General features: G+C 36.6%; 1 protein-coding gene across 4 annotated transcripts in view; it reads left to right on the plus strand.

The window, feature by feature from the left end:
• The window catches only part of slc20a2 (solute carrier family 20 member 2), a 132741-nt gene that overhangs the window by 56744 nt on the left and 61148 nt on the right, over nucleotides 1-14849 (plus strand). The window contains exon 1 of one of the 4 annotated variants that reach the window (XM_051928031.1): nucleotides 8509-8757. The exons of the other annotated variants lie outside the window; for them this stretch is intronic. The gene's annotated coding sequence lies outside the window, so the exon portion shown is untranslated. Of the gene's footprint in view, nucleotides 1-8508; nucleotides 8758-14849 lie in introns of those variants that run through there. 4 annotated transcript variants of the gene reach the window in all.

The raw sequence follows: 14849 nt of genomic DNA on the forward strand, positions 1-14849 counted from the left end.
GATGATGACGAAGGCATCTTTGTCACATTAAAGAAATTATATGTTGTTCTTGATTAAAGTTGTAAGGCCCACAGGTTTCAAAAATAATAGAATCAAATTTAAGTCACCCCTGCATATACTGTTCCAGTGTGGTGCTGAGGTTTTGCCCGCTGCACTGTGGTCCCAATGCAGGTGGATTGTCATGTGGTAGTTGTGGCAACATACTATCAGCACATACTCCCAACCTTGCATATATCTAATCTGTCACAGAACCCCAGGCATCGTAATAAATTTAAGACTGAAATTCCCTAGTACTTGGTTAAATGTTTATAAACCCTGAGATTTTCAACTAACATTGAAAATGCCTTTGGTAGGTCTTTGAAATTGACTCCCACAAATGAATATTTTTAGCGGAGGTTGTTAGCATATTTGTTTTGATATTTTTGGCATCATTTCATGCTTTAATTTTATGTTTAAAAGAATGAATGGATACTGTCCATTCCAAGTAGTTTTGTTTTTTTATTTTGTGCTACAATCTTCACTTTGTTTTTAAGTAAGTTATCCTATCAAGGTCTTTGAATATTTATTTGCAGATTGTCTGCAATTTTAATAATGAGCAAGTGTTCTAAGTATTGATTTTCTGTATTGGCAAAGAATGTTTTTGTCTTGATAATGACTTTCACACAGCCTTTACCACAATGTGAAAGTCCTGTTTGTTTACACACTTGGGCTGTGCCGATTGTTGCTGATGTTGTCCATCGGCGATTGGCCAGGGACATCATTAATGTAAATAAATATTGTTGATTGGCACCAAACTTTTGCAGAAACGTAACTTTTTTTTTCTGCACACCTAAGAATAAAGCTGTCAGCCACTTGTATTCACAGCAGCAGGTGTGTGAGGTTCCTCTGCTTCCTCTGATTAGCTATTATAGCAGGGGTGTGCTATAGTTGTCGAATTTTATAAGACAACTTTAATTTTATAAGACAACTAATGTTGTCTTATTTTAATTTCTTTCTTTGTCTTTTATTTTTCTTCATTATGTAAAGCACTTTGAGCTACTTTTTTCTATGAAAATGTGCTATATAAATAAATGTTGTTGTAGTTAAGGGAAGACAGCCTGATCAGTGAATCATGCACAACGTTTGAATGGGAACAGCATATATAATCTATCTCTTCATCCATCCATTTTCCAACCCGCTGAGTCCAAACACAGGGTCACGGGGGTCTGCTGGAGCCAATCCCAGCCAACACAGGGTGCAAGGCAGGGAACCAATCCCGGGCAGGGCGCCAACCCACCGCAGATATATATATATATATAATATAATACTGTATTTGTAGCACTGTGCCACTACTGAACTCAGACTCCAGTGCCCATGGTTTCTCTCTTTTAGGTATCTCACTATCCTTAAAATGATCTTTTACTGTGGCTGCACAAGTTGGAATTTTTTTGCAACTTCAGCAGGTTTGCCTCTTTCAAAGGGTCCCCAGAAGCCACTAATTTGTGTGATGGAATGTCAGCTCATTCTATAGGTGACTGATCTTCAAGCTGATGCAGCTTGCCAGTGGCATTGCAATGTTTTTCATTCACAGTCCGTTTTCTTAACCTGCTTATCCTGGGCAGAGTCACGGGGCACCTGGAGCCTTTCCTTGTGGTGTTACATTTTACATAACTTATGCAATGAGATTTGGGCTCAAGACAAGGGCAGAAGCTTCAAAAGGGACCTCCAACCCTCAATTGAATATTAACGATGCTCATTGAGTCAAGATGACCCCCCAATATCATATACTAATTTACACATGCTCCAAATTTGAAGGGGGGGGGGTCCCATTATACATTGCAAGCTCGCTATACCAATTAGTGTTCGGCTTTATGCACTTTTTATGACATGGCATTTGCATGCATAAGGAAAGGCAAATATACTGTATAGACAATATAATTCATTCTATAATGCATGCTAAGTCGCTTTTTTGTTCAAAAAATGGCAGAAAGAGAACAACTGAAAATGTTGTGTTTTGAACGAGTAAAAGTATTAAATTCTAGTTTACTGTTGGTAGACATTAAAATCCAGTTTATGATGTTGCAGATCTAATTTTAGATTTTTGTGCCAATACGACATCGTGATCAGTAGAAATTTTAAGTGAACTTGCAATGAATCACCTCTGAATCATGATAATAGCATTACCAAATACTACTGTGTGCGCTGAGTTGCAGCAATCTGTGAGACAACAAAACTACTGCTTCCCAAGCTAAAACACCCTACACCATTCACTCACCACAGGAACTGGATTTGACCTTTTTAACATTGAAGTCATGTTTTACTTGGTGCTGAAGCTTTATCATAGGTCTGATTAAGGCTGAAAATATTTAAAAAATGAAATGACAGAATGCCACCAAAACAAATCCAACTGATTGTGATTCATGTTTAAGTAATATTTCTATTCATGTATAGTTATTTCTGAGGACTCGTCTTTGCACATGTAGTTTCTTGCACTGATGAATTTGGACTTTGGTTCAACTACTGCATGTCAGTGGCATCTGTGCTGAATTTACACATTCACCCTCTCTTTGTCTTGGCTTGCTACAAACATGGCAGTTTTACTTCAAGTGTAAGACTTGCTGCCATGTTGTCTGGTGATTCTGAATTGAATGGGGTACGCGTGTGTTCTGCTGTATGAAAGGTGATGAATTTTGCATCTTGTCCATGGTTGTTTCCTGTGTGTGTCCCAAGTGAATTTTAGTGTGTTTTGGGTAATTCCATGTCAAATCATCACACTTTTGGACCTGTGTCACAGATTTTAACAAAACTTAGCAAAATGAATAACCCATGGAACTGAAATTGCATGTGCCTTGAATCAGTATTAAGGGTGATTTAAGCTAACAAAGCTTGAACTTATTTTGCAATTTTGACTGGCTATATCTCCAAATACAACCTACTCTTTTGGGGTTCCCTTTCATATAGTTTTAATAGTTCTTAATAGAAGGAAAACAAGTAATCAGCAAACCAACTGCTTACTTCGATAGCAAAAGCAAACAGAATTTCATGAGACACTGTTATATCTTTGATGTAAATAATTTATTCCAACATTACTTATATACAGTAATCCCTCCTCCATCGCGGGGGTTGCGTTCCAGAGCCACCCGCGAAATAAGAAAATCCGCGAAGTAGAAACCATATGTTTATATGGTTATTTTTATATTGTCGTGCTTGGGTCACAGATTTGCGCAGAAACACAGGAGGTTGTAGAGAGACAGGAACGTTATTCAAACACTGCAAACAAACATTTGTCTCTTTTTCAAAAGTTTAAACTGTGCTCCATGACAAGACAGAGATGACAGTTCTGTCTCACAATTAAAAGAATGCAAACATATCTTCCTCTTCAAAGGAGTGCGTGTCAGGAGCACAGAATGTCACATAGATAGAGAAAACAATCTCTAGCAAACAAATCAATAGTACTGTTTGGCTTTTAAGTATGCGAAGCACCGCCGGTACAAAGCTGTTGAAGGCGGCAGCTCACACCCCCTCCGTCAGGAGCAGAGAGAGAGAGACAGAGGAAAACAAACAGTCAAAAATCAATACGTGCCCTTTGAGCTTTTAAGTATGCGAAGCACCGTGCAGCATGTCGCTTCACGAAGCAGCTGCACACAGAAGGTAGCAACTCTTTCAGCATTTTTAGATGAGCGCCCGTATCGTCTAGGTGTGCGAACAGCCCCCCTGCTCACACCCCCTACGTCAGGATCAGAGAAAGTCAGCGCAAGAGACACAGAGAAAAGTTGGGTAGCTTCTCAGCCATCTGCCAATAGCGTCCCTTGTATGAAATCAACTGGGCAAACCAACTGAGGAAGCATGTACCAGAAATTAAAAGACCCATTGTCCTCAGAAATCCGCGAACCAGCAAAAAATCCGCGATATATATTTAAATATGCTTACATATAAAATCCGCGATAGAGTGAAGCCGCGAAAGGCGAAGCGCGATATAGCGAGGGATCACTGTATAGAGAAAACTATTCCTGAATGGCTGCCAATATGCAACAATGCTGAGGTGTTTATTTTCCATGTTTTAACCATTAAATATTTTTCTTAAGTAAGCTTGAATTCTAAATTACTTTAGACTAAAGAAATATCTCTTGAACAGCTTATAGGTGAAAGGTTTCATTGTTTTAATAAACTGATTTCAGTGGTGTCATCATTGCATTTCTTAAAATGTAATATTTGCCTGACATTTTATTTATTTTTTTAAAGAAACAAAGAAAAAAAACTGCCCTAGTTATTATAACTTTTTTTGATGGAAGATGCTTTTCTTCTGTATGACTTGCAAAATCAGATACGCAATTGGTTTAAGTGCTTGTCAAAACAGTGTAAGGTCAACAATCAACAGAGAACAACAATCTGATAACAAAACAACTAGATGCAAACTGTTTTATTTAGGTTGCTCACATTTCAACATTTAATCTGTACCAGACTGCATTATCACAGTATAACACAATTTTGTAATACATTATTATCCCAGTCACAGAAAAACAAGAAAGGGTCTAAATACTCAAATATTCAAAAACTAACTATCCCAAGTTTTCAGCTGGCATGATTTTTAATGAAGCTGACAAGGAAATGCTTGTTTATTTCAGACACACAAATAATTCTTTTTGTCAAAGACAAAAACAAAAGATCATCTTTTCTGAGTGCACAATGAGTTTTTTCAGATCAGGCTTAGCTGTAATCAGAGGCAGAATGGAAATGGGAAAGGTCTTTCACAAAGAAAATCCAATTTAGTAACAACAACCAAAACACTAATACATAAACCATGTCAATCCAAAGTTAAAATCGAGAATATCAAGCACTAGTTCACTGGTTGAATCCTGTATCTTCAAATATCTCTGACAGAGCTGCTCGTGAAGCTGTACTGCAGCTCCTCTACTTGTATTGGGAGGCAAACCCTATTGACCAGGCAAGAACCCATAGCAATAATGTTAACCTGTCTTGGCTGTCAATGTGGTGATGTAACACAGTTAAAATTGTCTTATAGTGGTTATCAATTGTGAAAACAATACTTGTTGAGTGGCTATTTGTACCCAAGCTATCAAAGGTTCTTTGGATGTACTGTATGACTGGTATGCTGTGACCAGTGAAAGCTTTAATTCTCTGAGCATTTTAGAAATGATACCCTTCTAATTTTTTTACTGTTCAATTTGTTTGTTTGTCTTTGCTGATGCATTTCTGTTATTATCAACACTTTGGATTCCTGACATAATGAACTGGAACCTCTGTTTATAATAGTTAAAAATAATAATAATAATTTGGCCAGTTTTATTACATTTTTTGATGGAAGAATCTTTTTTTCCCTGTATGGCTTAAAAAACAATGTACTGTACAGGTACATAATTGGTTTGAATGTTTGTCAAAACACTGTATGGTCAACAATCAATATGGAATTGAATTGAAAAAGTTGTTCACTAAGAAAATCCAATTCAATAACCAGAACCAATGGATAAAAAATGGGTGGATGGATACTCAGAAGTGACGTACACTTTGAAAGGTTATTTTCCTTAAATACTGTGTGTATTAGACACACACAACTTGTTGAAGAAACTGGAAAATCGATAGTACATATGTAAATTAATTCAAAGTAAAAAATTATTTTATATATCAGTTACTGTTATTTCATATTAAGAATTGTTTTCTCTGCCAAAATGTGTTCTTAACCTAGATGTTCGTATACGTCACAAACGCTATTATAAATCTGATTAAATTGCAGATAGCTGTGAAAATGTAAGTACTTTTTTTATTTACTGAAATCTTTTCAACTGTGATTTGACTTGTATTGCTTGAATAAAACAAATGCCTCGACTTGGCTTGCTTCCATTTCCACAGCCCTGGGTACAATAAGATTCATTTTGTAGTCTTTATGGTAATTCTTTGTTTTTGCCCTTCATGTATACCTTACATAAGAAATATGGGTAACACCCATTCAGTATGTTGACAAGTGAAAAATGTGATTTGGTTGGCTATCTGATGGCAAGAGAATGGTTGCCTCTCATGCTTAACATGTAACAAAGTTTATTTAAGGAATCATGTAACAGTTATAGAAACACATTGTCTTTAGCAGTGTTGCATAAATGAAGAACATATATACTTAATACTATCTTTTTGACTGCAAATTGGGTATATTAGCTTAAAATGATAATTACAGCCAAATAATTGAATATATTCTGGGCATTCAGTGTTTTTAGCTATGATACATTGTGAGTTCTTAATTTATAATCATCATTCTCAGGTTGTTTTTTGTGCATTCTATTAAACTAATAGTAGTATTCTATCTTCCTGCAAAGAACCTCTAATTAAAGTAAATGGAACAATATAGAATTTGGTGGCCCTGGATTGACACACGTTTCAGTGCACTCTTGACACTAGCAATTTTTTTCCAAATAGGAGATATATATGATAATAGTCAGTGACCAGCATTGCTGATGAAACATTTTGTGCTACTTTTGTACAGCTTTCATAGTTGTTGGACTTTACATCTACTATATGTAAATTATAAGTTAATTTCAGAGTGGTGTTACAAAGCTAAACTATTTACAATTTAGTCAGGAAAAAGGGGATTTCTCTACCAACTTGGACCTTACATTTTTTTAACAATTATTTTATTGTTATTAAACAATTTTGGAACGGTCTAAATATTAAGAATGCAGTGCTGCAAGTAATGTGCAGTTTGGAAGTATGAATTGTTTTCAATTTCTGTGAATCATGGAATATCTATAAAAGATGGACATGATTGAAGAAATGATCATTGGGCATATGCTACTTAAACAATTACAAAAATCTGCATACAGTATTAGTTTTTTATGTTAAAAACAAGATAGGCACTGACTCTACAACCGTGAGCTATATAAACAAATTGGAAAATTTAAAAATGAGCATCAAATTGTAAATATGCTATGCTAGCATTCATGCACATTTTTTCAGTGCACTATAGTAAAATAAGAGTGCTGGTCTAACAGTCTCTGTCTAGGTAACTCTGAATGCTGGCATATTACAGATCATTGTTATATAAAGTTAGAATAGGGATTAAAGCTTTCCTGCTCATTTTGAAATCAAACATGAACATCCTCATTTAATATTTCTGTGTGATTATCTGAAAACTATGTGCAGACTTAGTGCATGCAAAAATTTTTTGAATGGAAAAACTAAATTTATTCTTTATTTATATAGGCAAATACTGGGCAGCGCCACAAGGAATAGGAGAAAATTATGAACCTGAGCACCAACCAAGATCGATCAATCATCTTAATTAGTAGTCCTAGTATATTCAGCAGTTTATTTGTGAATTGGTGGATTGTGTATTTTATTTTTTTTTCAGTTTGACTGAATAAAATATAAAAGAATATTCCTGTGTTTTTATTGGCTAGGTCTAGTAAATTCTACAGCCAGTTTTTTTTTTTTTTTGTACTAATATTAATAAATTTGACTAGGCTATATACTTGTGGTCAACAAATGATTCAAATACAAGTACCTAGCATCTCTTTAAAATTTGTTGTTTCCGTAAATGAGTGTGACTGTGGCAAAACTGTTTTGGACACCCACGTAAGGCAAAATATAAATGGTGTAACACTATGCCATTTGTAATCCTCCAAAATTCTTTTATTTACAAAATCTGCAATCAACCATTAAAGATTTCTTTTTGTTAGTTCATTTAAAATAGCTGTTTGAGTAGCACATTAAATCAACCGAGTACTTAGTTATTTTAAATGCACATTCCATGTGCGCAGTGAAGGTCCTCTTTCTTTGTATTCGCATTTAGAGAAATGTAAAGTTTTGCTAATTTGACATATTGTTCTGAAGATGTAGCAGTTATAGAACTTTATTTAATACAATGCAGACATTCTCTTGGACAGTTAATTTCAATATTCATTTCAAAGTCTTGTCAATTAAAGTGTAGTTGAACAATGCTAGTCTCATGTTTGTAATAAATTGTGAGATAGAATTATGCATTTGATAATTTTATTTTCTATTGAAGAAATAATTTGTGTTCAGCACTATTCAGCGGTTATAATGCCTTTCACGTGGCTGCATTGTTGGTGGTGGTTTGCCTGGACTTTGTTAATAAAAAAGGTGTGTTTTTTTTTTTTTTTTTGTTTTTTTTTTGTGCAGCTGTATAGGAAAAGTTTTGATATCAAATATGTCTAGTCATTTGCCAATTAAAAGCTAAAAGATATTTTAAAGTTCTTCCTCTGGTCCACACGTGATGGGATTTAAACAGCATAAATCCAAAGTCATTGCTATATGGAATAAATATGAGAGAGTGGCTCAAGCAAAATATAATCCCTTGCTGGGCGTTCAGCCCAACATTCCACCAGAACAAGTGGCAGCTGCATGTGCACAAGAGAGAAGTAAGCAGACCCATGCGCAACCCATACACACACACACACACACACACACACGCTCACTCAGTCACTCACACTCTCTTTTTCTCTCTCCCACTGCCATAGCACAACTTCTCTTAGCAATGGAGCATCCCATAATTCCCAACCACACATTAGCCGTGTCATGCGCTGCATGCATTGAATAGCATATTGAGTGTGTGTGTGGTTTGGTGGGGGCTGGACTAGAAATGGGGTGGAAAACAAAACAGCAGTGGGGGGTCAAGAAGCCACACGACTCAGCTGGAAGGATCAGTGAACATTTGAACAGCACAGCGCAACTGGAATAACCTAAGAACCATATAAAACTTTGGCTGATACTTGACCAAAGGAAGGAGGAGAAACTGGAAATCCTCAAAAGGTACTTGATCCTTTATTCTGGTTATGCAAACTTGAGAGAGAAATTTACAGTATCTGATTTATTGCTATTAGATATTCAAATAATCTAGTACATATTATTTGTTAAAGAAGTGTTAATGCTTCCCCCCCATTACTATCTTTGTAGTGGTGAGTTACAGAGTTGGTTAATGGATGACAGATGTTTTATAGGTGACATTGCTGTTTTTGGGGTAGTAGTTTCTGACAGCTCCTAAATTTGCTTCAGAGGCAATTTTAAGTTTTCATTCTCTCGTACCAGGACACAATGCGATAAATTCTGGCCAGCTATAATTTTTAAATTAGGGCGGTTGGTCAATCTGCAGCTGTTATGAAGTTCATGTTTACCATTATGTAACCTTGACTAATAAATTAACTGTAGTGTTTTTCTTTATTTTGGAAGCTTGCCAGATTTGGAGATTTTTATCACTCTATTGCTATCTTTAGTATGTCTAATCAAGTTTAGTGAGAGCCTAGAAAGCATTTTCCTCTTATATTTTAAGCTTGGAGTCCAGGACCACAGAAGGACACACAAACATTCTTAGCATTTTGAAATAAGTAACAAACTTTTTTATGCTACTTTTTGATTAGCCAATTGTATTTATCTTGTGATTAGTATGTGCAGTATATGTGATTTTATTTTTCTTTAGATTGCATCAAAAGTGGAAGGATATTTAAATTATCCCAGATAGGCACCAATAAGCATAAAGTCTTACTAAAGTAGTTAGGTTACAGTCCTATTTTTGACCTGTATGATACCGATACTATCGAGCAGAGAGTTGGGTTCTCCTACTTCTTTCTCCCCAAGTTTTGTTGAATGTCATGTTAGTTATCCGCACTTATTTAAGACGCGATAGTTTCTTTTTTTTTTTAAATTGAAAACAATTTGATGTTTTTCTGTAGACTGGACTAAAATACATGATTCTGTCCATTTCTCTTTCACCGTTGCATTCCTTTTGGCCAAATATACTAAACTATACAGTAAGTCCTTTAGTTTTTAATACTGTAATTCCGTATTTGTGTATGTGTGTTTTGTAGATTGAGTTGCGCTTACGGAGACAGGGAAACATCATTCACTAAGAGCTACAGTATGTAAATTTAGGAATGCTTACAATTTCTTGGATCTGGATTGAATGCTGCTGAATTAAATAATCTGATATGTGTCCCTCCATGATCAACCATTTTCATGGGCACTATTAGACCTTTATAATAATGGTTTGGAGTGCTCTGGAAACAGAAGTTATCAAGTTAAAAATTTAAATCTGAATTAATATACTCCCTCAAAGAAGTATCCAACTTGACCTGATCCTGATAGGAACTTGCAAGTGGTTCCCTATCAGTGCGTATTTGATTACTTCAAATTCACCATTGTGTCTTACTTGCATGTGTGCTTTTATAAAATGGGTCACTCTTTGCCCCATCTGTGGTCATATCCTGCCCTCTCATCTGAGAAAGAAATAAATGAACTTGTAACTTTAAATAGATAAAAGTATTTTAATAAGTGTGTCTGTTTTAATATAGAAATACCATGAGATATTAGATATTTAATATAAATAATGTCCATTTTAGAAAGTAAGGTGCATCAATTGATTCTTAATAGCTTATCCTGTGAGAAATACACTCGCTATGTGAATACATCTTTTATATGTGTAGTGATCAAAGAAATTCAAAGATTTTGCTGTGCTGGCAGGTGTGTGATTCATTTGAAGTTTTTACACTACTAACTGAAAGTACCATACTATCTTCTAAGCCCGCTTAGTCCTAAGCTGGGCCACAGGGTCCTGGGAGCCTATCCCAATCAGTCTGTCTCATCAAGTGGTTTTTCAGTATAAAATGTGATCCAGGTCTATGTTTTGGTGTGGGGTACAGTTGATTTGAATAATTTTCTTCTGTGCCGTTGCCTTTTTCAAAATGTGATTAAATTTCTTTAGCTACTTTTCCTTCAGATCTGTATTGAAGTTGAGCTATCATAATCTTTTTTTTTTTTGCCATTTTAAAAAAAACCTGCTTGTTAACAATGATTCAGATCTTTTTTCCCCCATCTAGTGTAAATCAAGCTTTCTGAATTTTGACTTAGTTTTAATGTGCTTTTGTTCTATAAATGTTTGTATCACCAAAAAGCAGACTGAATATGGAACTAACCTTATAAGACTAGTGATAGCATCAGGAATCATTTACTTTTGTGTTGTTTTTTTTGGGGGGGGTTTAAAATTAAAAAATAAAAAAATATGGAGTGTTCACCTTCCAATTATAGCTGACCTGTAGCGAGTTTGTCATGTTTAGCTTCCAGAACATTCCAAATTTGCCAGGACATGAATTTGGCCAGGTGGTGAAGAGACCCACACAGTTGTCTGTTCCTTCATGTGAGCATGAAGAATTCCATCTATAAATGACACCTATTTTAAATTTATAATGTAGCATATGCAGATTGGCTGGCTATGGATTCCTCATGCATTCTAGGTATTGCACATCATCCACAAAATTGAGCAGCTGGGTGGAGATCTGCTACTGAACAAGGCACTGAAGCAATATAAAGTTGTTCTCCTGTTTATAGAGACCCAAAATTTTAAAAATTCTTTTTAGACTGGAAGTGAACCTTTGCACATAGTTTTATGATGGTTAAGAAGTGTGATACAGCATTTAGGGAAGTGTTTTTAGCCAGCATTTGGCATTCTATAGTCAAGTCACCTACATTCAGAGAGTCTACAAATATTGAGAACACACTCCATATCATCAAAAATAACCTGGATTCTGGCCTCAATGCAACCCCCCAATCCCCCACTACTTTTACCATTGCCTTACTCATACTACCTGTAAGGCACTATATGACTTCTTTCCTCAATGCAATTTGTTCAACTGTCAGTGGTTTTGTTTTTGTGACTCTAGTGGGTCACTCCTTTTCAATTGTCCACTCATTAATTTAAGTTGTTTAATTAAATATTAGTTACTTTTTTTTCTTGCTTTTCACTGGGCATTTTTTCTCGTAACGTTTTCGTTTATAACAGTCCTAAAAATGTTTTACTCTGAGATCAGTGAAAGTAAATATATTGATATTGTGCATGAGAAATTCGTCTTTTCAATAATGCTTATAGAATTGTATGTTTATTTTTTTGTTTTCTTTTCCATTCACTAATATTCCAAAAGCTTTGTTTCATTCCCCTTCACTTGGGCCAGGCTTAGATTATACGATTTTCTTGGGACAGTGGGTGCCCTGTCACATTTAATGACTCCCATGTACTGATAGCCATTCAAAGGCAGGTATGCACTATAAGATTTTACATGCTCATGAAGGTTGGAGGCCCAGTCTCATGCAGAACTACATGGCAAGAGCACTGAGTGAGGATCACAGTATGTGTGCAATTTGACACTTTCAAGAATTAATGTTTTACTTATTGCCGTCTCCCTTTTTACAATAGGCTAACAGTAACTAGTCTTGCTATCAAGATTTATTAAGGTAGCCTGTATCTTATGATTCGTGGATTATGTTACATACAGTGCATCCGGAAAGTATTCACAGCGCATCACTTTTTCCACATTTTGTTATGTTACAGCCTTACTCCAAAATGGATTAAATTCATTTTTTTCCTCAGAATTCTATACACAAAACCCCATAATGACAGCATGAAAAAAGTTTACTTGAGGTTTTTGCAAATTTATTAAAAATAAAAAAAATGAGAAAGCACATGTACATAAGTATTCACAGCCTTTGCCATGAAGCTCAAAATTGAGCTCAGGTGCATCCTGTTTCCCCTGATCAACCTTGAGATGTTTCTGTAGCTTAATTGGAGTCCACCTGTGGTAAATTCAGTTGATTGGACATGATTTGGAAAGGCACACACCTGTCTATATAAGGTCCCACAGTTGACAGTTCATGTCAGAGCACAAACCAAGCATGGAGTCAAAGGAATTGTCTGTAGACCTCCGAGACAGGATTGTCTCGAGGCACAAATCTGGGGAAGGTTACAGAAAATTGTGAATTTCCCCTTGGAATTAATAAAGTATCTTATCTATCTGTCTAGAAAAATTTCTGCTGCTTTGATGGTCCCAATGAGCACAGTGGCCTCCATCATCCGTAAGTGGAAGAAGTTCGAAACCACCAGGACTCTTCCTAGAGCTGGCCGCTCATCTAAACTGAGCGATCGGGGAAGAAGGGCCTTAGTCAGGGAGGTGACCAAGAACCCGATGGTCACTCTGTCAGAGCTCCAGAGGTCCTCTGTGGAGATAGGAGAACCTTCCAGAAGGACAACCATCTCTGCAGCAACCAACCAATCAGGCCTGTATGGTAGAGTGGCCAGACGGAAGCCATTCCTTAGTAAAAGGCACATGGCAGCCCGCCTGGATTTTGCCAAAAGGCACCTGAAGGACTCTCAAACCATGAGAAAGAAAATTCTCTGGTCTGATGAGACAAAGATTGAACTCTTTGGTGTGAATGCCAGGCATCACGTTTGGAGGAAACCAGGCACCTCTCATCACCAGGCCAATACCATCCCTACAGTGAAGCATGGTGGTGGCAGCATCATGCTGTGGGGATGTTTTTCAGCGGCAGGGACTGGGAGACTAGTCAGGATAAAGGGAAAGATGACTGCAGCAATGTACAGAGACTTCATGGATGAAAACCTGCTCTAAAGCGCTCTTGACCTCAGACTGGGGTGACGGTTCATCTTTCAGCAGGACAACGACCCTAAGCACACAGCCAAGATATCAAAGGAGTGGCTTCAGGACAACTCTGTGAATGTCCTTGAGTGGCCCAGCCAGAGCCCAGACTTGAATCCGATTGAACATCTCTGGAGAGATCTTAAAATGGCTGTGCACCGACACTTCCCATCCAACCTGATGGAGCTTGAGAGGTGCTGCAAAGAGGAATGGGCGAAACTGGCCAAGGATAGGTGTGCCAAGCTTGTGGCATCATATTCAAAAAGACTTGAGGCTGTAATTGCTGCCAACGGTGCATCGACAAAGTATTGAGCAAAGGGTGTGAATACTTATGTACATGTGATTTCTCAGTTTTTTTTATTTTTAATAAATTTGCAAAAACCTCAAGTAAACTTTTTTCACATTGTCCTTATGGGGTGTTGTGTGTAGAATTCTGAGGAAAAAAATGAATTTAATCCATTTTGGAATAAGGCTGTAACATAACAAAATGTGGAAAAAGTGATGCGCTGTGAATACTTTCCGGATGCACTGTATGTTAATATGTTAAAAAAACAAACATGCAGTGCTGCCACATTCAATGACTTTAAGATTTGTACCTTTTTGAAAAAAATGCTTGGGAGTTTGTTGCAGGCTACAATCAAATGATATACTACCATCATTAGATGTTTTAATACTTTTTACAGTAATATACTGTTTTGTTTTTTTTTTTTTTGTTTGTTTTTTATATAAATAATGTTGTGAACACTATGGCAATTGCAGACCCTGAAACTCCAGACACAATTGCTGTGACTCAGTAACAAGTTCAAATTGAGGTTCTTTTTACAGGCTTTTGCAGTGAACATATACAGAATACAGTCCTTCCTTCACTTGTACTCTGCTCTATTTAGGCAAGTGTTGACCTTTTCCTGCAGCGCCACCTGGCAGTCCCTAAGAAACTCAACAGGGCTTACCTCCTGAACTACAAGTCCCATGTATCCCCGTGAGAGTCCAAACTGGAGTAAGACCAGAGTTGCACTGCCGTCTATTGTACTGGGAGAATGACTGCTCCTGGCAGGCAGCTGTCCTAAGTCCATCCACTACACTTTCTCACCAACCAGGAAAGATAACAGGATTCATATCAGCAGGGATGTACACCTTCCTGCGTTGTCCTTCCCTAATGATCGACTGACCAATTAAAGGACGACCACCCTTCATCCAAGTCGGGATGCTAGTCCATCCATTATGGCTATCGCAGTGTTTAAGGTTTTAGCAGATAGAATGTCCTGTTGTTGCATACGGAATTCTAAAGTATGCTGTTTTGAATCTTGTCTTTTGTTATGTTGGCCTAGTAACATATGATTGGTGGTCATGGGGAACAGTGATAATAAACAAGACTATAGACATTGTATTATGCAAGTCCAGGTTGTGTAAGTGTTTTAACTTATT

This window comes from Erpetoichthys calabaricus, chromosome 5, assembly GCF_900747795.2.
Source record: "Erpetoichthys calabaricus chromosome 5, fErpCal1.3, whole genome shotgun sequence".
Taxonomy (NCBI): Eukaryota; Metazoa; Chordata; class Cladistia; order Polypteriformes; family Polypteridae; genus Erpetoichthys; species Erpetoichthys calabaricus.